The sequence below is a fragment of the Mus caroli genome, chromosome 10 (genome assembly GCF_900094665.2).
Source record: "Mus caroli chromosome 10, CAROLI_EIJ_v1.1, whole genome shotgun sequence".
Taxonomy (NCBI): Eukaryota; Metazoa; Chordata; class Mammalia; order Rodentia; family Muridae; genus Mus; species Mus caroli.
The window spans coordinates 39,779,045-39,804,805 of NC_034579.1; the positions used below are offsets into that span (position 1 = coordinate 39,779,045).

At 39.8% G+C, this 25,761-nt stretch overlaps 1 long non-coding RNA gene across 1 annotated transcript; it reads right to left on the reverse strand.

The window, feature by feature from the left end:
• Positions 1 to 5,658: 5,658 nt before the first annotated feature.
• Positions 5,659 to 17,171, reverse strand: LOC110304079. Its single transcript, XR_002379010.1, has 4 exons — positions 17,108 to 17,171; positions 11,919 to 12,054; positions 8,591 to 8,750; positions 5,659 to 5,680 (listed from the first exon to the last, which is right to left on the reverse strand). It is a non-coding gene; the product is annotated as an uncharacterized LOC110304079 (long non-coding RNA).
• Between the last annotated feature and the right edge of the window lie 8,590 nt (positions 17,172 to 25,761).

The following is a 25,761-nucleotide window of genomic DNA, read 5'->3' on the forward strand; positions in this document are numbered from 1 at the left end:
CTCTCTCTCTCTCTCTCTCTCTCTCTCTCTCTCTCTCTCTCTCTCTCTCTCTCTGTCTCTCTCTGCCTCTGTGCGTCTTTTATCCACAGATCTAAGGGAACCAGAGTGGTGGCTGGTAGGGCAGGCTGCCTGGAACTTAAAGTGGAGCAGTAGAAACTACATGCTACAGGTAATACGTAACGTGGCAGGCAAAAATTCACTATTAATTTAAGAATTCCTCAAATGGATTACACACAAATAATGATATAATTTAATGGGGGAGAACGGGTTTCTCAGCGGAGCAGAGCTGGGTCATGTGTCTCCAGGGCTCAAAACTAAAACAAAGACACACAGCCACCACCTGGGAGAGCCTCAGCCTAGAGATGCTAGGAACTCCTGCTGTGCACACAGGTTAACCTGTTCCCTGAGTGCTAGGAGTGAAGCAATGAGATGTAGACAATAAAGCTGCCTGTCCCAGCCACCAGGTAAATAAAAGATAGAGAGTTATAAATCTGATTTAGTTGTTTTTAAGGATAGAAAAGAATATACAGATTTTGCCCAAGCCATGTGGCGATTTCTCCCTATGGTTTGAAACTGATACAAAGAGCTTTATATGAGAGGCAGAGAGCCAGATGGTAAACACAGCAGGTATTAAGTTACACAGAAGAGAAAAGTTAGGGAAAATTATTAAACAAATGATTTAAAGAGATGTAAAAGTCTTTCTAGAACAATTTCTTGGGATTTTTTAACATGTCAACACAGGATTTCAGTGTAGTATGATAAAAATAAGAGCCTATAAATAGGCTTATACAGTAAGTAGAAGGGAATTTAATTAAAGTAAAATACAGAGGAATTGAAATATTGATGCATTCAATCTTAAAAAAATAAATAAATCAAAGACAGGGGGTAGGAAACCTAGACTATCTCAGATAGTAGGAATTTAGACCTTGAGAATTTTATAAAGAGAAAGCCTAGAAATAGGCTTATATAGTAAGCAGAAGTGAATTTAACTTTACATTATATAAATAATTTAGGCCTTGATCTCATGAAGGTCTGAGCAGTGGACAGCAAAAGCTTGGTCTCATTGAGTAATATTTGTTTAGACTGCTTTATTTGCTTTGATTTCAATTATCAAGATGAATGTGATTATGAGTTTGGTGGTTATATTAAAATTCCTCTGGGAGAGAGGTCAAGCTACACATTTAATGATTTCCAGTTACCGGACGAAGGACATATTTTGGTAGAGCACCTCAGTGTTTTTGTTGACAGGAAAGGAGAGAAGGCTTTGGACCCATTCTGAGTCATATGGATCAGATATGACAGGGGGAGATCCCCTGAAGAACTAGGAAATGTCAAGGAAATCAAACAGGACAGAAAAAGATTCATTGTGCCATCCTTCATATGGCATGAATGAAGACTTATTACAATAAGTTACTGATAACATTAACTTGTAAAAAAGACAGCTGTCTTCACCTGCTCAAAAAAGGAATAAAATGCAATCCTTATCTGATCTATGTACCCTGCACAATCCACACATGTATTTTAATGGTACTAAAATTTTGATTGTGAGATTCGTATATTACAGAATGTACAGTTTGGTGAGATTCATCCTCAGAAATGCTGAACTGACCTGCTTGGCCCCTGCTTCTGGTTGCTTCCCAAAACAGCTTCAGGGATTGCCACTGATTCCAGGTCATCTTGCCTGATTCAACCTTTCAGGCAGATTCTGTCAGAACTTCAGTCAAGCTCTGAAGCTTCCAAACAGCCAGAGACTGGATAATAGATGCTAAAGCTAGCTATCTTACGTCTAACTAGTTTCCCTTATGTTCCTACCCCCTCCACACTCCTTTAAAGAATTTCTCACTGCCCCTAATTCAGCAGGAAGAGGCTATGGAGAGTCATCAGCCCAATTCCCTGGGTTTGGATGCCTGGTAATGGTTATTTTACAAATTATAGATAGATTGCTATTTTAAGGAATAATATGAAAATGGTCATAATTTTGAACAGCGAGGAAATAAATGGAATGAATTACTAAATTTTATTCTTGAACAAAGCATGTAGCTGTAATCTTACAATGATAAAAACAATCTTTGTAATTAGTACAAAAGTAAAGTTTTAATTTCTTACATTGGTAAAGAAATTATATACTGATATAGAATCATGGTTTTCATTGGTATAAATCTGTATATTGATGCAAAATTTGAAATTAATATTGTTACTCTTTGGTACTGTGCCTATGAAACTTATTTAAGAATACTGCAGTTGTAAGCCACTTGCAGCCTACAAGAACCAGGTACTTGGTTCTTGTACATGGGCAGAAGGCAGAAGGCAGGCTGGGGCTGAAAAAGACTAAACAAGGGAGAGAAATAAAGACACCAAGACAAAAGTACTCTGTTCAAGGCACCTTAAAGTTTACTTAGAGTCTAAGCTTATATAGGAGGCAGACCCATTCCCCCCGCAGGTCCATCCAGGCACCTGGACCCAGCTGGAAGACTCCATACAACGTGGATTGTCTCAAAGGTGTCTCAGAAGGCAGTAGGATCCCAGCGAAGCACAGAGGCAGTTGACACAAACAAAAGAAGCCAGCCAAGTCTGAAAGCTACACCGCAGGTGATGCCACCTTAGTGGCAACAAGGTCTGCACCAGCCCACTTCAGGCTGGGGGAGGCTACAATTCCTGAGTATATAAATAAAAATAGCTGGACTGAGACATAAAATTTATTCATGCTCCATAGTCCTACCTGGGAGTTATGGTGGCTGGCGGCCATGCTGGGCTTGGGGACTCAGATTTTCCCGAACTATTCTTATCCATCAAGGAGAATATATGCAGCTTGTTTGTGTTTATTTTACACAAACATGACTCTGTGGTGTATTATTAACAAACCATGGCCTTTTGGCATATACTTCTGTCTTAGGTTGATATAGTCCCAAAATCTGGTTGCCCGTCATTGGCTGACTGGCCCTCATAGCACACCTTATTCCCAAATCAGACCAAAGCCACAATATATACTTAAAATGTTTCTTCATATTGATGAATTTCTGCCACCTGTGCTTGCTGGTGGCAAGGCTTCATGCTTGCTGAAATCAGGCTGTAAAGAGACTGACCTGCTTGAAAAAACAAAGTTGAGACAGTTGAAAAATAACAGGATAAAAGCTTCTTTGGGGAAGTCCAGGTACTTTATTCAGTTGCAAATTAGCAATGATCAAGCTCAGACTCTGACCTCCCGGTGTTGGGGAGGTGGCTTTGAGAATCGACAGAAGGGCTGTAAATTCTCTGGAAATGGAGACTGTGCTCCAAATTAACTGTTCTGTCTAGAAAGGATTTTTAGCCATCATCGAGGTTAGAATCATACTTACTAGAAGATTCAGGATCTGTGTTCACTTGACAAACCAATCTTTCAGGCAGCCATCTCACTCTGTCTTCTTTTTTGTGTAAAAACACAGAGCGAATTTCTTCCCCAGATTAAAACGGGGCCTGGACCATTCCACACATTAGTTAATGGTGCCCGCCATTTAATCATGGCATAAGAACTGGAAGTAACTGGATGCCAGTGGCGATCCACTGCAGACTGACCTTTAGCATCAGTTTGCAAAAAAATTTAAAATGAACAAGACAAAAGCAAGATGTGCTTTTGGTGACCTTGGAGGGTATAACTGCCCCTTTTTTGTTTTTAAAAGCCAATTTTTCAGAGTGTGATGAGCACGTTCAACAATTCCTTGTCCCATGGGTTTTAAGGAATTCCAGTTTTATGTTTGATACCAAATTCCTTACAAAATGAAGTAAAATTGTTGCCAGTATAGGATGGCCCATTATCTGTCTTAATGAGTTTAGGCAATCCCATAGCATTAAAGGCTTGTAAACAATGATCAATTACATTTCTAGGGGCCTCTCCCATATGCAGAGAAGCAAAAGGAAATCACTTGAAAAGTTATTAATAGTCACATGTGCATAATTTATTTATTAATCAGACATAAGAGTATCCATTTGCAACAATTAATTAAGTATAAGTTCTCAAGAATTAACACCATTATGTGGAAACAGGTAGAATCTGAGGGCACTAAGAACAATTTTTTTTTTTTACAATTTGACATGCACATTCTCTAAAAATACCAAAATATTATCTTAAGCCATTATTGTTTTGATTATATAAAGAACGAGATTATATGGCCAATTAGTTTTGTGTAAGGCCTGTAATGTTCCTGAGATATAAATCTAGCATGGCATTGTCTTAAGAGGTCTTGTCCAGGCAATCTAGAACAAATTCTTAAATGTCCAAAAACAGTCTTCTAAAAAGAACAACATTTTTTTCTCATGAGTTGTATATGCATAAACCATTGCAAATTTGAGAATTTATAATATCTGAGGGATGAACAATTTTAAGCAATTGTAAGCTCTGAGATATATTTAGATAAATATACAAATTAAAGCTTGGTTATTCAACATTTTAAAACACCATTTACAGAGCACAATTTAATTATCTGTGCTGAAGCAGGAGGAAACTCAAAAGTATAAGCATGTGATCCAATTCACATATACTTTTCTCCCATAGAAGGGCTGTTTTTAAACACAGTAAATGGGATACATGTATGCATGAATTTATAGAAGGTACAAAAGCATGCATAAAAGCAATTTTAACTTATCTTTAGGATAGTGGTTATCAATTTTATTTAAAATGAGGGTATGCAATAGGCCAAATATCAATATTCTGCAATAACCAACTTAATTGCAGTTTGGAACAAGGAACAGACACTTTGTCAGGTTTTTAAGACAGAATTTTTTGTTATAGTTTTTCTAAAATATATGAAGTTATCTTACAATTCTTAATTAGCACCACCGCAGCCTTAATAGGATGTTAAAACTTTACTTTGATGTAAAGAAAGATGATTTTACATTAATGTTTTCTCTTGCCAAAGAATTGCTGTGGGCACATTTAATAACCATAACTAAAATAAGCAGCTAATATTTAATTACCACTGATTATAATTGATAACAATTATAAAAGCTTCCTTTATTTTCTGGAAAGCCTTTTGCTTTTTATTAGTGAATTTGTGTCTTTCAAGATAACATCCAACAAAGGTTTAAGTCACTTTAAGACCTTAAGGTGAGGTCTTAGCCAATTAACATCTCCTGGAAGCTTTTGAAAATAAAATTTTGAAGCAAATCAATTTTTCGTTATTAGATTTTCTGTACCACAACTTTATAGTATAAGTAAAACCCTAAATATTAAAAAGATATTGCCTCTGAATCTTATGGAGCAACAGCTACTCTCCAGAACTTTAAAGCTCATTGTGTGAGAGCAAAGATTTGAAGTAAACTTCCCTTTAGAGGCATTAGCTAATAAAATACTTTCCACTTAGGAAACAATATACACTGAAAGATTCAAACTCTTAGCTTCTTATATAGAAGCAGAGACAATAAAAAAATTTTCTTACATAATGTAAAGCTATATTAGCCATACCTAGAGGCAAAATTTTCCAGTGATCACCAGTTCATTAGAAGTAAACCCTTTACAATTATCAGAATGCAAAGGAAAAAAATTTTTTTAGACATCATTGGTTTTTTGTTGTTTTTTTAAAGATTTATTTATTATTATATCTAAGTACACCGTAGCTGTCTTCAGATACACCAGAAGAGGGCATCAGATCTCATTATGGATGGTTGTGAGCCACCATGTGGTTGCTGGGATTTGAACTCAGGACCTCTGGAAAAAAAAAACGTTTAAATCTATAATAACTTTATATGAAGTAGGCAAGCCAGATTGTGATACCTTTATAAGTTCTACAGCCTAATTGACTTTTTATAAATTCTGAATTTGAACTTTATTTAGAACAACATCTGGATAGATCTGCAACAAAGTAGTATAGCTAAAAAGATTCCCCAGAAGGCAGGGAGAGGCAAGTTTCAAGAACTTTCTTAGGCACCATTTGCAAAACAAAAGAAAGTCACACAAGCTTCCCTGAGGCTGCTTTGAGCTTTGTTCCTCTTACATTGAGGACAGATTTTAGAATTTTTAAGTTTCTTTTGCAATATTAGACTATAACTACAACTTTGGGAAAGCAAAACTCATTTTAAAACAATTTGTCATCTTTAAAATCAATATTAGAAACATCACTATTATGTCACGAAGTTTGGCTGCCAAGATATACCTATGAATGCATGACAGTGCAAATTTTAATGCTTCATTAAAGAGACATTGTTTTAAATCTTATCTTATAAGTCTACTTTCTAGGATAAGAATCACATAAAATATTATCTCAACTAGAAGTATCCTTAGAGGCCTAATTTTTTTAGGCCTGCTTTATGCCACGTGTTTGAAAGACTCCAACCCTGAGTTACCAATTTAAAGCTGTCTTGCTACCAGTGTTACATCCTTTTAATCATACCCAATAACTTATAAGCTAATACACTATGATGACATATAGAGCATATTATACCTTTAAGACCAGTAAAAAACAAAATTAAGTGGCTACACGAATCTTATAAATTTAGACCAATCAAAGAATTTTAATTTTCTAGCTATAATTATAAGATAAAAAGCACTTTGTCCTTTATATGCCTCCGTACAGGGGAATGCCAGGGCCAAGAAGTGGGAATGGGAGGGTAGAGGAGTGGGGGGGAGGGAGGGTATGGGGGACTTTGGGATAGCATTGGAAATGTAAATGAAGAAAATACCTAATAAATAAAAAAAATAAATTAAAAAAAGCACTTTGTCATTTGCTAAACACAATAATCACGATTGCAGAGAATTTTCTATGAAAAAACAACTATCAGCTTATATCAGCCTTAGAACTAAGAGGTTGCAGACTCTTTTTCTTTAAAAACAGTTTTTCAGCAGTGGCTCTCCTGCTGTGCTTGATTCTTGGCTAAAGTGTGGGCCACTCTCGGGCTTTGCTGAATCAGCAGATAAAGTTTTAGCCATTTTTATTTTCCAACAAGAATCACAGAACATTCAGTCATTCAGACAACGAAACAAAAACATACATGAATTGACACGTGGACGGATTGGTGCACTAAACATAGACAATACAAAGAGGGTAGAGAACTTCTCCTGTAGGGGCCAGAGAGAAGGGCCGACATCTCCGGATTTTCCTGTGTCTCTGGGAGATTTCTGAAATCCATTTTCCTCTATTTTATTTTATTTTATTTTATTTTATTTTATTTTATTTTATTTTATTTTATTTTATTTTATTTTATTATTTTAAGCCCTACTCCTCTCGCCTGATGCAGTTCTTAACTGCAGACAACCGCATGTTTTGAGGTTTCTAGTCCCATTTTTCACTGCCAAACCCTAAGTGGATTGTCTCAAAGGTGTATCAGCAGGCAGCAGGACCCCCAGTGAAGCACAGCAGCAGTTGACACAAACAAAAGAAGCCAGCCAAGTCATAAAGCTACACCGCAGGTGGCCCCACCTCAGTGGCAACAAGGTCTGCACAAGCCTGCTTCAGGCTGGGGGAGGCTAGAGAATACAAGGCTTTACTCAGTAGTCCTTTTAATAACTGCTTAACAAACTGCTTAAAATGATTAAGTAACACAAATTGAGGACAGATAACAAACACAAGTTTATGTTGATTCTGATTTAATAAATTATAATAAAGTCTTTTTAGTTTATTGAAATAGAAATGGCTAAGAGTAGTTAAGGTTTAACAGTTCAGAGATACTTTACTTAGATAATCTTCAAAAACATCAGAAATCTATAGAATGTGACAGTTAATGTTATTTCATTAAGGACATTTTGACCATGAGAAATGTCTGGTTGCTGGGAGCTGTGGCCTCAGCCATGGCATTGTGGAAATTTTCTAGCTTACATAAACAATCCATAGAGAACATTCGTGGTCAAAAAAGTAAGGATGTTTGTGGCTAAAGGGGACACCTTTGTGTTCCAGGAGCTGAAGCTTGCCACCTGACCTTCAGAGAGCCCTCGGGCTCTTCCCCCCTCTTTTGGAGCCTCCTCTTGCTTATGCTTATATTGGCACTTGTGAATAAAGTTTTCAGAGCTTAATCAGTATGATTGACTTGCTCTCATTCTTCGTATCTCTTGTCTCTGTCTCTCTGTCTCTCTCTGTCTCTCTCTCTCTCTTGCTCACTTTCTCTCTCTCTCCTGCCCTGGGTCCCTGCTGATTGTCCCTGCAGGGCTGGGAAAAAGTGAAGATCCGCACAGAGATCGCCACAGTGTCACTCACACTATAAGACAGATCCGAGAAAGGTAGAAAGAGTGGCTAGACAATGGACAGATTGGCATGTCGAGGACAGACAACAGACAGAAAAGAAAGAGAATCAGACCTCCCAAAGGGACCCAGATATCCTTCTTAAGAGACCCAGAACCAAGCATTCCTCCAGTAGGAGCCAGAGAGGAGGCAGGACATCTCTGGACCTCCTCTCATCCTTAGGAGAGCTCTGAAACAGCTTACATTCATTTTCCTTCTCTTTCACAAAATCATCCCCATAGTCAGTCAGAGAGAACTGCTTTTCTTAAACCCATTCTTCTCATGTATCAGGTATAAACTATCTCTACTCAGGGTCCAAAGGCTAAAAGCACCTATGAGAATTACCTTCACTTCTCTAGATTTTCACATAGCTCTAAACACATAGAGAAAACAAATTTTACCTTTACCTTGTCCTTCTACAAGGTTTATTCACTGCTGGCCCAAATCTTCTTTATTTTCCTTTGCATGTGCTTCCAATTCCCACGATGTCCATCACTGTTCCCCATTTACTGGAGCTCCAAAGTTGAGGTGCCATCTGACCGAGCCCTCTCCATAGGTCAACAGGTTCTCCAGTGCCATAGTGAGGATAAAAAGGAAAAAAAAAAAAAAAACATACAACATTGTACTATGACCCCAGTAATTTCTGAGAATTAAGGCAAATTTTTATTTTCCAATCCACTTTTTATACAATTTTAATTACATGCAAGTATTTTGGGCAAGCAGTACAATAAGGAACTAACAAAGCAGCATGAAAAGATCTAAAATTACTCCCATGACAGTTATTTTAAAAAGGTTGTCATAATGACCAAAATACTTGAGCCCACTTCTTGTCCAAATCCAAAACCTTGCCTGAAGCCTAGTCCTTCTATTCCACCCGAAGACTAAAATTGTTGCTTTACCTTACTTCTCTATTACAGCCTAAAGTTAGATTCTTGCAGTAACTTACTTCCATACTAAGCCCGAATGTTAGATTCCTGCCTAAAGCCCATGTCCTTGTCCTTGGCCAATGTCAGACTCCTGCCAAGCAGTACCCCAAAAGGCTTTCCACATCTCTCCCTTTTTAATTTAGTAAACAAGGCTGAGCCTGTCTTAGGTTGTTCTAACAAAAATGCCTTCCTTACCCGTCCTCAAGACACGTGCAGCTTTTTTGTATTATATGAACAAACATGGCCTTTTGGTGTTTGTTATAAAAAAAAACATGGCCTGTTGGCACATGCCTCTGTCTTAGATTGGCAAGGCCCTTGTGCAGAATCTTACTCGTCCTTAGCTTGCCAGCCTGTTAATTTGTAACTCTCCTTGGGGGTTCATTCTTCTTTTCAAGCCATGTACTTGGGCTGCTATCATATTGATGCTTTTAAGGGCAAGCTTTAACACGATGAGCAGGAATAAGAGTATTCCAAGGGCAAGAAGGGCTAGCATGATCAAGCCATATATTCCATTTTGAAGCTTGGCCACGATGGATATACAGACTTCAGGCCATGAATAATCCTATCAGCAATGTAGGCAGCATCAAACCTTAGTGGACCAGGATTCTTTAAATTCATAATCTCTGTGTGCAAGGTTAAAACATCCAGAGAGGTCTTGAAATTATGCCAAATACCCGACAAGTGTCTTTGAACCCTTCCCAACTACAATGGCTATCATTGTAAACCTTAGGAGTAACACAAATCCACTGGTATTGGACATGGCACTCGAGATGGCTCCTTTCTCTTAAGCACTGAACTACCTATCTAATAATTAAGTATTATAAAGAGAGTCAATCCCTTGTTCCAAAAGCCTGTCCAAATCCTCCTGAGTACTCAGAGCATTAGTAACATTTTTTGCTAAATGATTAACTAAAATAGCTATCTAAACTTGTGTCAAAGCAATTGCCCTAGTGGTGCTAGCCATCAATGCAATTAAAGCTGCTCTGCCAGCAATAATGAGGCCCACTATCCTCTTGTCTCTGCTTAAAGCCTGACTCACTTATTTCAGTACCTGCAAGCTTTTTTCAGAATACCATGGTTCTGTAATATTCACAGGCAATAAAACAAAACCTGGTTGATAGACCACCATAACATACAGGCCAGGTTTCAACACACTAACATAATTAGAAAGTGTACAATCAATACAACAACCAAGACATGGTAAAACATATTTATACTACAGCCTAAAGTTAGATTCTTGTGGTAACTTACTTCCTTATTAATGCCTAATGTTAGATTCCTGCCCGAAGCCCATGTCCTTGTCCTTGGCCAGTGTCAGACTCCTGTTAAGCGGTACCCCAAAAGGCTTTCCACAGGTAATTAAGTTGTAGGACACTCAAGGATTTTGATAGATAGCTCAGCTCCCAGGGTAAAACTTAGAACTTTCTTTATCTGCGGGCTTTTCCATCTGTCCCCCGGTTTCTGGAGTAACACTCTGAGACTTAATTATATATGAAGAAATTCCTAGGCCGTTGGCTTGGGCTTGTTCCTCCAACTACCATGTAACTTCATTAATCCATTTATTCTATTCTATGACTGCCACATGGCTGTTTACCTCTTCTCAGTTGCATTTTGTCTCCTCAGCATTGTGGTGAATCTCTCCCTGTGCCTTATTCTATCTCAGAGTTCCTCTCTCCCTACTGGAACTCCCATCTCCTATTTCTTGCCTCAGCTCATTGGACAACCAGCTTTTTATTGACAGGTGATACTTCCATACAGTACACAAGATATTCTCACTACAACTTTCTGTAAACTGTACATTTTGAGACTGATACAGATAATTAGAAAACTGAGAATTGGACAACTATCTCCCATGTATGGGGACAATACTTGGAAAGAAATGAAGATTGAACATCTCCAGAAGGATAAATATCTTAAAGCTTTAGAAAGACAGGCTGGGAGTGTGGGAAGCTGCAAACGCCATTACAAGATGGCACTGGCTACCACTGGCCACCACCCATGAATATGGGTAAACAACCAATGTGGGCATGTGCCATAGAGTTTTTTGCCGAGTCACTGCCTGGCCCGAGGCATATTAATGAGGTACTGGTAGCCTAACCAATCAGGTATGGACACATCACTCCTAGGCCTATATAAGCAGCGCCATTTCTGGGTCTCAGGGTCTCCACATGGGAGTGCAGCTCAGTGGTAGAACACAAGCCCGGTACATGCAGGTCCTTGTGTTTGATTTCAAGCATCATCATAAAGGAGAGCTAAGATAAGGTCTGCTGCATCATTGCTACTTCTGAGTAATTGATCCTTTTCCTTGCTCCTTGGTGGATGCAGTTGGCTAAAACTCTTCCATTCTAAAAGTCCTTAAACAATGAAGTTTTATCTGGTGTATGTAAGGAGCCGTCCTCACATTCGCCATTACAAGATGGCGCTGATGGCACTGACACCCGTGTTCTAAGTAGTAAACAAGCAAGCTGTGCATGTGCCGGGGTAGCTTTCCACCCCATGTGCTCTCCCTTCCCCGTGACGACAACTCCGGCCGATGGGCTGCAGCCAATCAGGGAGCGACACGTCCGAGGCGGAGGACAGTCCTCCATAAAAGGGATGGGTTTCCGCCATTCGCTCTCTCTCTCTCTCTGGCTCTCTCTCTGGCTCTCTTCTCCACTGGCTCCTGATGGGGTAAGCAATAAAGCTTGTGCCGCAGAAGATTCCGGTTGCCCTGAGCGTGTTCTTACCAGGGGACACAAAAGCTCGCAATAGGTGTAATTATACTAAACCTATTTTTTTTGTTAATTAGCATTATATTGTGTATACTTACTCTTGGCATTTTCAGGCTCTAGTATACTGCAAGGCTATCCATGTAAATTTATCTGTTAGGAAATACTCAACACCTTGCTTCAATAAGCAGTGCTTCATGAATCAGAGTCACATTTTACTGTGTACATCAGAGATGTCTAAAAGAATAGAAACAAGATTAAATGGTTGAAATAGTTAAGTATATATTAATAATTAAATAGCTTCCTTGCTTCTGTAAAAATGACCATTTACTAACTTACTTAAAAATTTTGAGATGATAAGTATTTCAGATCTCTCTACTAGGCTCAAAGATGAAAACAAGCAGAAAGCTTCTTAACCCACTTTAAAAAACTAGTATATATACGTTCCCCCTATATTAATGTCTTATTTATGGTGAATAATTGACACTATTAATCAGGTGTATAAAAAGAGTTGTAAAAAGAAGATTCTGTTTCCTACCCACTGTAATGTCATGTACTTTACTGTCATGTAAGTAGTAGTCATTTGCTTGATTAAAGCAATGATAAGTATGTTATAAATTATGCTAATGTTAAAATGGCCATTGTACATTTCTTTACTGATATATAACAAACATTTGCTAATCAATGAGCCTCATGTTCCATATAAATAACTTTTCAAGTTCTCTTCAAGTAAGTGTTCCTTTTCTTGCCTTTATTTGATTAATGTTTACAATATGGTGTGTAAATGTGAAAATACAGAACAAGTACTATCTTGTGTAAACCTAAAGCCTTCTCTACAATTCACCTGTCACTCCTCTTCTTTAAAGTTTGCCTATTACATGAAATTTTTCTTTGTTTAACCAATGCTAAATAAAAATTAAAATATCAAACTATTAGAGAAAAAATCTGGAGCAACATCTGATTATGAATAATAGTCATTTAGAAAAACCCTGACATCAATATACTTTGAAGAAAATTAAAAATAATACTCCAAGATCCTATTATTTTGACTTCTATTCATGCTCATCATATATTACATGTACATATACATAAATATATCATTAATAAAAATGTTATGATAAATCAAAAATTAAACGAAAATACATAATTTATAAAAACTGATGTGAAGACTAATGACTTATATAAGACCAAAAAAATGAGATTCAAAATAAGAAGTCAGTTGTTATCATAAGGTCATGAACATGATTATATATTAAGTGGTTTGTATGAATCATTTTTAAAAATATGTTTTTTATAACTGATGGGTTTGCTGACATGTTCTAGTATATGTCCCTAATATATTTGATCACAATCATGATTTCTGTTGTAGAACCCAAAACATTTTTTAAAAATCAAAGTACAGTGCCTTTGATACTGATCATATGTGTGTACATTTGCAACTAGATGTTAGCACATATTTTGAAATAAGTTTTTGTTCTCACAGTGCTAATAAAAGTGGTATAAACCCATCCTAAAATGACATCAATTAGTAATTACAATACTGAATATTCCACAACTGAACTGAAAACCATCAACCTAGCCCTGTGAACATAATGCTTGCCATAGACGAGAGAGCACTAGTCTTTTCCTTCTCAGCCCAATGCACATCTTCCTATTTCTAAGCACTGCAATGCTTCAACCCTGCCTATAGTTATCACAAAATCCCTAGTCTACTTCAAAACCTAAGTGAAACACTTTTGTCCCATGAACCTTCGATCCTGTCACAGTACTTATCATGGTATATTGGAGTCATCTTACTGTACATATCTAATCTAAATTTCTTGAGGGTCGATCTCAAAAGACTCAAACCAAAATACACAGTAGCAAAGGTTTGCAACCCTTTGTTGCATGGATGAGATAAATTTTCTTCTCAACATCAGAAGTTCTGCATCTCAAAAGACATTCATATAGCAGACAATTCTGACAAAACTCTAAACCTGTACGGTATTAAAAATGATTGTCTTCTAAATTACCAATTGTCAAAGCTTCTCTGGGGCAAACACTGGCATCTGCAGAGCTATTTGTGAGATACAATTCTCAGAGATTTCTAATGATGTGAAAGTTTTCTGAGGCCATAGAGGAAGTTTTGCTTGACATTGTGTTGAGGAAGGGTCCTGGAAAACAATGTCAGGCTCTCACTCCAAAGAGAAAAAAATGTACTCAAAATGAGTAGGACATCAAAGTAGCCTTTTGATAGTCTTCCTTGATGGCCTATTATAGATTTAAGGAAGTTAGTCTTTAGAAAGCCCAACACATACATACATACATACATACATACATTTATTTATTTATTGTTTTGTTTTGTTTTTTTTGAGACAGGGTTTCTCTGTGTAGCCATGGCTGTCCTGGAACTCACTTTGTAGACCAGGCTTGGAAACCCGTTTGCCTCTGCCTCCCAAGGGCTGGGATTAAAGGCATGTGCTACCACTGCCCAGCTTAGTATTGTATTTATATCATTTCTATTACTCTGTCACTCCTTAAACTCCACCCATACCTCCATTCCCTCTCATTCATGAATTTTTACTATTCTTGTTTTACACACATGTACATGCATGTACTTATGAGTATGAATATATGTACAAACAGCTGACTCCTTTTTATACCATTCCTATATGTGTATTTATGGCTGGCCACCGGCATGGATAATCTGTCTGGGAGAAAACAAAAATATCTCCCATCAATCATTAATTGCTTGTAACATTTCACCTTAGTGTCTTTGGGAAGTAAAACCATTAATGTTAGTATATCAAGTGATGTCATTTTCAGGTCTTGTTTAATAAATGCTTTTGAGATTTTATAGATGCAACAGCCCTGGTGTATCTAGTAGACACTGTGTTGCAAGAGGAAAGCCTGGTCCTCTGACTTTCACAGTATTTTTGACCCATGTGTCACGTTGTCTCCTGAACCTTAGATGTAGGGCTGTGCTGTAGATGCACTAATGATCTGGGAAAACCCTGATCATTTATTCTCTAAATTTTGGCCAGTTGTGGATCTCTGTAATAGTCTCCATCTGGGGCACATAGAAACTGCTTTAACAAGGATGAGAGCTATACCTGTCAGTGAGTATAAACATACATATTTAGAATGCAGTTAGAAACTATATTGACTAAGAAAAATGATAGTTGGAGGCTCTCCTCTAGGTAGGTGACCTCTCTGATCACAAAGACTTGGCTAGTTCACACAAGCTTCCTCTTATTGAATGAACCTTAAATCTAGTTAGACATCTGTAAGTTAAATACAATATAAAATGTCACTGTTGAATCACTGGGATATATTAGCAGGCAGCATGCAGGAAGAGCTACAATGGGCAAGTGAGCTCCCTGAAGATGATCCACCATATTGACTGGCTATGATAGGTGCACTCTGGAAAGGTGTGGCCCCAGAGACTTTGTCCCAGGATTGCTTCTTGCTACTGATGTGCCTTCTCATGTTTGCCATTGCCATACTCATTTGTTGGGCTTGGTGTGAATGGACACCCAGGGACCTTCACTGCCTATAACCTGGTGTGATAACTTCCTACTTGATAGCCCACTATTCTGGTCAATTTTCCTTCAGATCATCATGATTGTAGTACCAGAGCAGTGTACCACAAAAGCTGATAAAGGGCAGCAGGCCCTATCCCAGCCCATAGCCAAAGTAAAATATCTCACAGGCATTGTCTAAAATGGAGGCTCCTGTTAAAATGATGGTACCAGGACATCTCCGCAGCCTGCAGCTGTCACAGGAGCTGTCTACGAAGGCACACTGCCTAAACCACCCCAGCAGGAACTGCCACTCAAGAGCTGTCCATGGGGTGGTAGGGACACTTCCTGCCTCAGCCTACAGCTTTTTTGAAACACCACTACAGGAGCTGTTCCACAGGAGCTGTCCACATTGGTCGCACCTCCTCTCCAGCACTCCCACGCCTCACCCCAGCAAGCATCCCAGCAGAGAGTGAGCCTCAGCAAAAGGCAGCTCCAGCTGGGATGACGTCTCACCCTAACCCTTGGGCCCAATGCAGGGAAAGGGGGTGGAAAAAGCCACCAATCCCCGAGTTTACCACAAAGCCCTATCAATCCTGAGCAGGAAAAGCCACCGATTGCTGAGCTCCCCAAGCACAGGACTTCAACTCCCATCAATCTTCAATCTGGAAAACTCTGCCCTGAGAAGCTCTGCCCCCTTAGAAGGCCTACATTACCACTGCCCTTTGTCCAATTCCCCGCCCCTACTACTGAGAGCGGAGGGAAGCCATCCCTGGGCTCGTCTCGTCCCTCCACACCTTGGATCCTCCAAATCTCTTTCATGAGATTTTTTGTCTGATGTGACTCACTCATCACAAGAAGACAAGAAACAATAAAGAGAAGACGTGAAGGGAAGGAGGGGGGCTGGAGCTCCTGAGCGCCGCAGCTCAGCTGGGGATCCACCCCCTCCCCCTCCCCCTGGGAACAGCATCACTTCGGGCTGAGGAGGCTTCCTCTCAGAGCTCTGTGGTTCCTTGGTTCTCCCAGGATGCTCTTCTTTTTAAGTCTATGACAAAAGAATTATTGTTTTGAAGTTACAGTGAGCTTGTGGGAAGATTGGTGAGAATTATTTAGTTAAATATAAGTTTCAGAGAAGAAATACATAATAATCCTGTTGTAATTTCCTCTTAGGTAATGATTTTAATCTGTATTTGAAGAATGTTTTTAGAAAATGTATAACTTGTGGCTATGAGATAATTTTCTTACTAAATAGATAAACTTTGTCTTAAGGAATATAAAAAGTGTTAAGAGAAAAAAAAAAAACACTGGAGCTTGCTTTTGCTGAAACTACAGTGTGTGTGTGCTCATGCTCGAGTGCGCCCGTTTGTGATCTTTCTCTCTTTACTTTTCTCTAATCACTGGCTGCCACAGGCAGCAGTCCCAGTATGCTGCTATCTGGACTAACTCCTGTCGACCCTGCTTAATGGTGACCCTTATCAGCTGAGCCGAATTGACCCCAGTCACTGATGCCACACCTCTCCGCCTGACTCTGTTTACCCTGTGGAGTCAAAGCTGGTCTATAAAATGTTCTACAGGGCAATTGTGGGGTAAAAGGAAACCAGCTAGAACTTTGGTCTTGTGTTTCTGCTCAAGAATATGGCCTGGACACTGAACTGCTCTTTAGTCACAAGTGTGCTCTTTGGTCCTGCAGTGTTTGTGGCATTACTGTCCTCAATGGAGCCAGAAAAGGTAGGCTTCTCCCATCACCCCAGTTCCTCACAGCCCTCATCCTTTGCTTCCAGGCCTCTTACCATTGTCTGTTATCCTTAAGACGTATATGAATCTTCTTAGAGTGGAGACACACCACTTTTTTCGTATTGCCTCTGAACACAACACAATAGAACTTACTGTTGGGGTCATACAGATGGCAATACCTATCTTGATCATTGCGTTCCCAATGAGCCAAGTTCCTGTTCGAAGAACTCAGGTGTTCATAAAACCCCATAGGGGTTTTCTGCTTTTTGGAATGGAAGAGCTTCCACAGGGTGGAGAGTGAAGTTGTGATCACCCTGTCAGTTCAATTCTGTGTATCTTTAACTTACAGAATCCTTTGGTCACTGAGCAAAAAGTCCAACAACCAACACCTAAGCCTGCTGGTCCCAGAAGTAAAACTCTCCTCTTCAACTGCTCAAGTCCAGATAAGCTATGTAACAATGGTTGCCAAGCAACACTGGTGAATGCAAACATGCCCATTTTTTTCCCCACACATCACTGATAGCCCTTGTAGGAAACAACTTCAGTGCACATATGCAGTGTGTGCCTTGTGGTTTTGCTTGGCCTCCTTCTTCAAATTTGAAGAGGCCAGCAAGAGCTGCAGAGGGAGACCACCCATCTCAGGGGTGGGGGGAGTGAAATTCTTTGATCATGTCATGATGTGGAGAGGTTTTTTTCCAGCTATGACTGTTCTAAGTCTCCGCTTCTAGTTTGCCCACAAATTATCTGAATCTGCAGAGATGTCTACTGTTATTCCACAGAGCATGTTTTCTCTAAGATTCTCCACATCGTCTTCAGGGTCAGATCATTATTTCAGTCTCTGTGCTGCTTTTAATGAGAATGATTCCCACTGGTGTGGGAATTAGAACACTGGTTTCCAAGGGGGTGGTGCTGTTTGTGGAGGTTGTGGAAGCTTTGAGAGATGGAGCCTTGAGAGATGAAATCCATCCCTAGAGGCCAGCACTGAGCATTTATGCTCTGCCCACTTCCCTGCTGTCTTTGCTTTCTGCCTCTGCTTGAGATGCTTTTTCCTGCCACCATGGCTGCCACTTGCTGCCCTGCCTCCCACCATGGCAGACCCAGACACATCAGGAACTAGAAGCCTAAACACACTCTTCCTTCCATCCATAAAATGCTTCTGACCATGGTGTTTTTACCACAAAAACAGAAAATTGACAAATACAATCTCCGAATAGCATCCCAGAGATCTTGAAAGATGTGGTCAATACTTTTATTAGTGTGTGAATGTGGCGTTATAGCCACCTTGATTTCCAGCCCTGATGTTTTGCTTGATTCTCTCTACTGCTGATGTTTCCTATAGAATGTTTACATTTACTATGCAGGGCTTGTCATGTAGAAGACGTCAGTACTTTTCACATTCTTTCCCATCCAAACTCTGATCTTCCTTAAACACTCAGCTGCTTACTTGTGTCCTCTTGGACACAAATAGACTTTAGAGATCTTAGCATTTTAAATTTTATTTTACTTTAATTTATGTGTATCTATATATGTGTCTAAGCTTCCATTTGCAATGTTTGTCCTGGTACCTGAGATGGCTAGAATATGGTGTCAGATCCCAAGGAGCTGGAATAGGAAGCAATTGTGAGCCACCTGATTTGCATTCTAGAAACTGATTTACATTCTGCAAACTAGAAGAGGAAGAAGCACGCTGAACCAATGAGCCTCCTCTCCAACTCTGAAGTTATAAACATTTTCAGCTTCATGTTTTAATAAAAGCATAAACGACATCACTTGTCCCCCATTTATCCCTTGATCCCTCCAATATCCCCACATTCTCCTAACCCTTCCCATGACTTTCCATTTCCACTCAGATTCATTACCTCTTCTAAACTGACACGTAAACAGATGAATACAACCAGATGAGTCCATTTCATGTTACTTGTGTATATAGTTTCAGGACAACTGCTTTATTCTCTGTTCGTTTCTTTACTATGTTTCTTGCTTATGTTTTTAACTAATGTGTCTTCTATTTGTAAATTTATTCTATTATTCCAATATGTCTTGCTTCCCATTGCTACCTCAAAAATGGCACATCTAGCTCTCATCCCAGCTCTTCACCAGAACACCTGTGGCATCCTTCTCTGATCCCTTGCTCTTCCCATCTCCTGTGAATTCCACAGATCCTCCCCTTATATGCTCCCCCAAAACACACACTGCTTACTTTGGCCCAGGCTCCAACCCCTGAAGGCACTCCCTGCTAATCCAAAGGCCTCTCCTGCCAGGAAAGCAGATAGGCCTGCTGCTGATCTTCACCTCACCTTCGGTCCTCTAAATCTAATACCCCATCTCATCCCAGCTCTGTAGGAGAACACCTGCTGTAGTCTCCCTTTCCTCTCTGAGCCCTTTTCCAATGGTTCACAAAGATCTTCTCCTCCAACCTCCCTTCCCCTAGCTTATCCCAACTTGCAAGCCTACAATAGCAGTAGGCATATCCTAGGAACACCAGTTGAGCAGGCCACAGAAACAGGTCCACAGAACATTTCCTACCAGGCTGCACACAGCCCGTAAACTATCCTAGAATCCAGGGAGGATGCAGAAACCAAGGAATAAAACATCCACCCAACAGAAACAGGTATCAGCGCCTAGAACTATAGTCATCCTGATCCAAGATGCCTACACTTCAGTGTAAAGATACAATCAATAATAGCTAGGACAATATGTGTTCACTAGAGCCCAGTAACCTGACCACAGCAGGCCCTAAATACTGAAACATTGCTGAAACCTACTAAAATACCTCCAAACCACTTGTATGAAGATAGTAGAAGTCCTTACAGCAGAAATCATTTAATACAGTAAAGAAACTCCGGTGAACACAAACAAACAGTGGGAGGAAAATGGATAAAACTGTCTGAGACATGAAGATGGAAGAAGATTTAGTGAAGAAAACCCAAAGTGATGGAATGCTGGAATTGAAAACTTTTGGATTTTGAACAGGATCTCAAGAGGCAGGGCTTATCAAGAGAATACAAAAGATGGAAGAAAGAATCCCAGGTGTTGAAGAAACAATAGGAAAAAAATGGATGCACTGATCAAATAAAATATTTTAAAAAACAAAAAACAAAACAAAAAGAAAACCTCCTGAAACAAAACATCCAGGAAATCTGAGATGCTATGAGTATCCAGGACAAAAAGGAGCAGAGGAAGGGTTCATAAGCAGCCCATTCCAGGGACTTACTATTGGAGTTTCTGTTTAAAACTCATCTTTAGGTTTTGGGTTTTTTTTTTGTTTTTTTGTTTTGTTTTGTTTTGTTTTGTTTTTTGAGACAGGGTTTCTCTGTATAGCCCTGGCTGTCCTGGAACTCACTTTGTAGACCAGGCTGGCCTCGAACTCAGAAATCCACCTGCCTCTGCCTCCTGAGTGCTGGGATTAAAGGCGTGCACCGCCACGCCCTGCTCATCTTTAGGTTTTGGCTTTCTGAAATGTTCAAGGTTTGGTGAACTGAGCCATTAAAACTTAACTGTATTGATTTGTCTTTTCCCCTTCTGTTTCATTAATGATAGCAGTTTGTCATCACAGCCATTTTTTTCTTTCATTTTTTAAACATATATTTATTTACTTTGTATCCTGATTACTGCCCCCCTTCCTGATTCCCCCTCACACAATACCTCTCCCATCCCCCCTCCTTTTCCTCTGAGAGATTGGAGGCCTCCTCCTAGGTATCCCCACACCCTGCATATCAAGTCTCTGTAGGACTAGGCACATCCTCTACCACTGAGGACAGACAAAGCAGCCCAGTTAGGGGAAAAGGATCTTCAAGCAGGTGACACATTCAGTGACAGCCCCCACCTACGTTGTTGGAGGACCCACATGGAGACTGGGCTGATCATCTGCTACATATGTGTGGGGAGGGAGGTCTAGGTCCAGCTTGTGTTTGCTCTTTGGTTGGTGGTTCTGACTCTAAGAGCCCCTAAAGGTCCCAGTTAGTTGAGTCTGTTGGTCTTCCTGTAAAGTCCCTGTCCCCTTCTTCTCCCAACTCCTCCACATGACTGACTCTGTTTAATGCTTGGCTGTGGGTCTCTGCATATGTCTCAATCAGGTGCTGTGTGGGACCTCTCAGAGAACAGTTATGCTAGGCTCCTGTGTGCAAGCACAGCAGAGTATATTTAACAGTGTCAGGGATTGGTTCTTGCCCATGAGACAGGTCTCAAGTTGAGCAAGTTATTGGTTGGCCATTCCCTCAGTCTCTGCTCCATCTTTGTCCCTGCATTTCTTGTAAACAGGACAAACTATGGATCAAAAGTTTTGTGGCTGGGTTGCTGTCCTTATCCCTCCACCAGGGGTCCTGCCTGGTTACAGGAAGTGGCCACTTCAGGATCCATATCTCTACTGCTAGGAGTCTCCACTGAAGTCACCTGGGAGCCTCCCCCATTTCAGGTCTCTGGTACATCCTAGAGTTGCCCCCCCCAAGACCCCTAAACCCACTAGCTGTTGTTCCCCATTCTCCTGGCCTCTCACCTGTATCGCCCCACACCTGATTTTGACACCACCCATTCCCCTCCACATGCCCTCTCCCACCACTTCCCTTCCTCCATCTGCCTCACATGACTATTTTATTCCCTGTTCTAAGTGAAATTCAAGCTTCCTCACTTTGGCTTTTGTTTTGGTTGAGTTTCTTTGGGTCCATGGATTATAGTGTGAGTATCCTGTACTTCATGGTTAATATCAATTCATAAGCAGTACATACCACACATGTTCTTTTGTGTCTGGGTTACCTCACTCAGGCTAATATTTTCTAGTTCCACCCTTTTGCCTGCAAATTTCATGATGTCCTTGTTTTTAATAGCTGAGTACTATTCCACTGTGTAAATGAACCACATTTTCTGCCTCCATTCTTCAGTTGAGGAACATCTGGGTTGCTTCCAGTTTCTGGCTTTTACAAACAAAGCTGCTATGAACATAGTGGAGCACAAGTCCTTGTGAGATGATGGAGCACCTTTTGGGTATATATGCCCAGAAGTGGTATAAATGGGTCTTCAGGTAGAACTATTTCCAATTTTCTGAGAGACTGACCAATTGATTTCCAGAGTAGTTGTATACCCACAAGCAATGGAGGGGTGTTCTCCGTGCTCCACCCACAAGCTATGGAGGAGTGCTCTCCGTGCTCCATGTCTTTGCCAGTATGTGCTGTTGCTTGGATTTTGGATGTTAGCTATTCTGATGGGCATAAGGTGGAATCTCAGGATTCCTGTGTTTGCTCTTTGCTGATAAGTAAGGATGTTGAACATTTCTTTAAGTACCTCTCAGCCATTTGAGATTCCTCTATTGAGAATTCTGTTTAGCTCTGTACCCCATTTTTAATTGGGTCACTTGGTTTGTTGGTCTACTTTCACGAGCTCTTCATATATATTTGGGTATCAGCCCTCTGTTGGACGTAGAGCTAGTGAAGTTCTTTACTCAGTTTGTAGGCTGACATTTTGCCCTATTTGCAGTATCCTTTGCCTTACAGAAGCTTTTCAGTTTTATGATGTCCCATTTATCAATTGTTGCTCTTATAGCCTGATCCACTGGTGTTCTGTTCAGGACGTTGTCCCCTGTACCAATGTATTCAAGGCTATTTCCCTCTTCCTCTTTTATTAGATTTAGTGTATCCAGTTTTATGGTGAGTCTTTGATTCACTTGGACTTCAGTTGACATTTTTTTTCATTTGTTCAGAAAGAAGAGGATCTCTTTTTCTTTTTCCTTAAAATGTGAGGCTTTGTGAACGAAGTCCCTTAAAACTCATAGCTATACTTTGTCCACACTGAGCTGTCAGACAACTTTATGTGTTTACATTGTGTTTGCCTAGTTCTTATAGCATACAAGCACATTTGACATCCTTTAATTTTCTTGGATACATAACAGGTTGTTTATAGTGACCCCAAGCCAATGATCATTAATTTATATCTTTGCCTTTAAAAACAACTAAAAGATGTCATTTTTATTTATCTTCATGTTTATCCAATGACTCCATCTGAATCGATGATCACTATGTTTAATCACACTTTAAAGGGAAGTGTGAATATTTAAAAATGTTAGGGTCTTTACTGAAACTTTATCTGAACAACTAGGGTTTTGACTGCCACATCCCAGACACCGAGCTTACATTTGGAGAAGCTCCTTTCTCCCTAGAGCCCCCCCCCAAAAAAAACCACAAAGTATTGGGGTGACTTTCCCTAACATTCTTGAAGGTATGTCCCTGAATTTTCAATTGTTAACTCTGTACCAATAGAGAGCTAACTGGGGACAGGATCTTGGTATTGTCTCATCTGTGGTCCGTCATTAGTTTTCTATATATAAATGCTTGCCCTTCTTCACCTGCCTAAAGATGAAGGTCTGTCAACCCTCGTTGCCTAAAGGCAATCCTAAAAGATGGATCAGATTGTCTTGCTGCTGATTGGCTCAAGCTGGAATATGTTTTTTGTATAATAAGGAGCTGATGGCTGAACTTGGGTTGGAAGTATGAGGGCAGGACTTATGGGTAGAGACAGAAAGGAGACTTGGGGGATTAGAAGAGAGTTGCTAATGTTGGGAGACACAGAATGGAGCAGAAGGGAGAAAACTGAGCTGTAAGCAGGTGGTGAGAATAACATGGGTAGAGAGAACGGCAGGAAAGTTAGGTTTAGATGAGCGAGCTGAGAGATTGCCCAAGCATAAGGCCAACAGATTTATAGCTTTAAGCTATAGAAGTCTCTGTGCCTTATTTAAACTAAACTTATTTAAAGTCAGCCCACAACAGTCCTGCAATATCTGGCAAACCAACATGGGGCACAAGATCCAAGGTTAAGGCTCTAGACGAGCTCCCGACACGAGACCTGGATGAGAGAACCCTGGCACAAAAGTGGCAGTCAGCCGTGGCACACTACTCTGTGAGTGGTGGGTGGTGGACAGACTTGGTCCCTCACTTCTGATGAACAGTTCACTTTCCCAGATCCGTAGTGGGCCACCCTGGGGCAGGAAGCTAAAGACCTCAGAACCAGAGGTCTGAGTGGGCGATTGCTTAGAGTGGGCAATCCTTAGAGGAGAACATTTAGAGAAACTTAAATACAGAACTAAATATTAAAATTTGGAAGTGGTAAAAAGGGAAATAAACAATGAGAAAGGGAAAAGCAACTGAGTAGAGATAGTCATAGAAGAAAATCTTAACTTTAAAAAATAAAGTGAAGTCTCAGGAGAAAGTAGAGAGTAATATTTAAAAGGAAAATACTTTCTGTGTTAACAAATGGAAAACACTATAGCAGAGGGTATTTGGACCCTGTATAGTTTTGCTTTGATTATCAGCATAGAACTAAATCGATGTTGGACAATAATTGCAGTTTTCTATGACCTCTCTAAGAAAGATCAGAAGAAAGAAGAGAAGGGGAGAATCTACTTGTCTTCCTCACTCAAGTCCACAGGAAGAAAACTTGGGTAAGAAGAAGACTGAGAGATGAAATGTTAAATTACAAGCAGTAGAACATAAATTAGAGGATTTTAAAAATCAGAATACACAATTTTCTCATTAGTTCAGAGGAATCTAATCTAGCGCCCATGGCGCCACCTTGTGATAAAATTGCAGGATGGCAACATCTAGGCCCATCGGAAGATGTACAATAATTTTTCCAGCTACTGAAAAGAGAATTAGCTCCAGATGAGGGAAACCCACTAGGCTATGAAGAATAGGGGTAGAAGTCATAGAAGTGCTAAATTTAAAAAGATTTAATGGTAGCTTATGCATTCCCCTTATATGAAACAGATACTTAATTACTGAGCTAAGCAAAATCATTTAAATCCACAAGACTGGAAAGACTTAATATCAGCTATCTTAGAAGCTGGCCATCAATTACAATGTGTAACATGATGGAGAGAAGAGGCTTCAGCCCTGGAGCAATGTAATAGAACTAATGGTATTGATATTGCCAAGGATCAGTGGCTAGATTAAGGTCAATATACAAAGTTACAAATGTGATTTATGCATAACCACATATACAGGTGCTACCTGAGAGTAAGGCCATACAATAGCTTTAAATGCCTGGGGAAAGATTGAACAACAGGAGAAACAATGTGGATCATTTGCAAAAATAACTCAGGGCACATATGATCTTTTACTTCTTTTTACAAAGATTATAATCAGCTGTAAATAGAGCAATATCAGATCCAGATGCTAGAGAAATTTTAATAGAGCCCTTAGTTATGAGAATGCTAATACTGAATGCAAAAGAGTTATTGGACCTTTAAAGGTCTGACCCACACCCATTTATCACTGGATTAAAATTACTGTGGATATTGGATCTAATGCTTACAATTCTATTATGATTGGACAGGAAATTGCTAAATTCATGACAGCTCAGAATGTCAGATACTTTGGCTGGGGAAGACCATTTCCTAAAGGATGGGAGACAGTTCCTGAGGATTATCTTTTTTTCTCTAATGATAATCCAGGGAGAAAGCTTCCCGGGATATGTAAAGGATGTGGAAGAGGCAGACACAGAGCTTATAAGATCAGATCACCCAGCAGTATATAAGACAATTGTTTACTAATGGAGAGGTGCATATGGGGCTTTGCCCAGGTCCTGCCGGAGCAACATGAGCCATTCGTTCCCTGTCAGCCAAGGTGAGGCTGTTCTAGAGAGTAACTAGAAAAAGAAAAGCCTGGTGTGACAAGTAATTGCTCTGGTGGATAGAAGAAGACATTCTGAAGATACCAGGAAACAA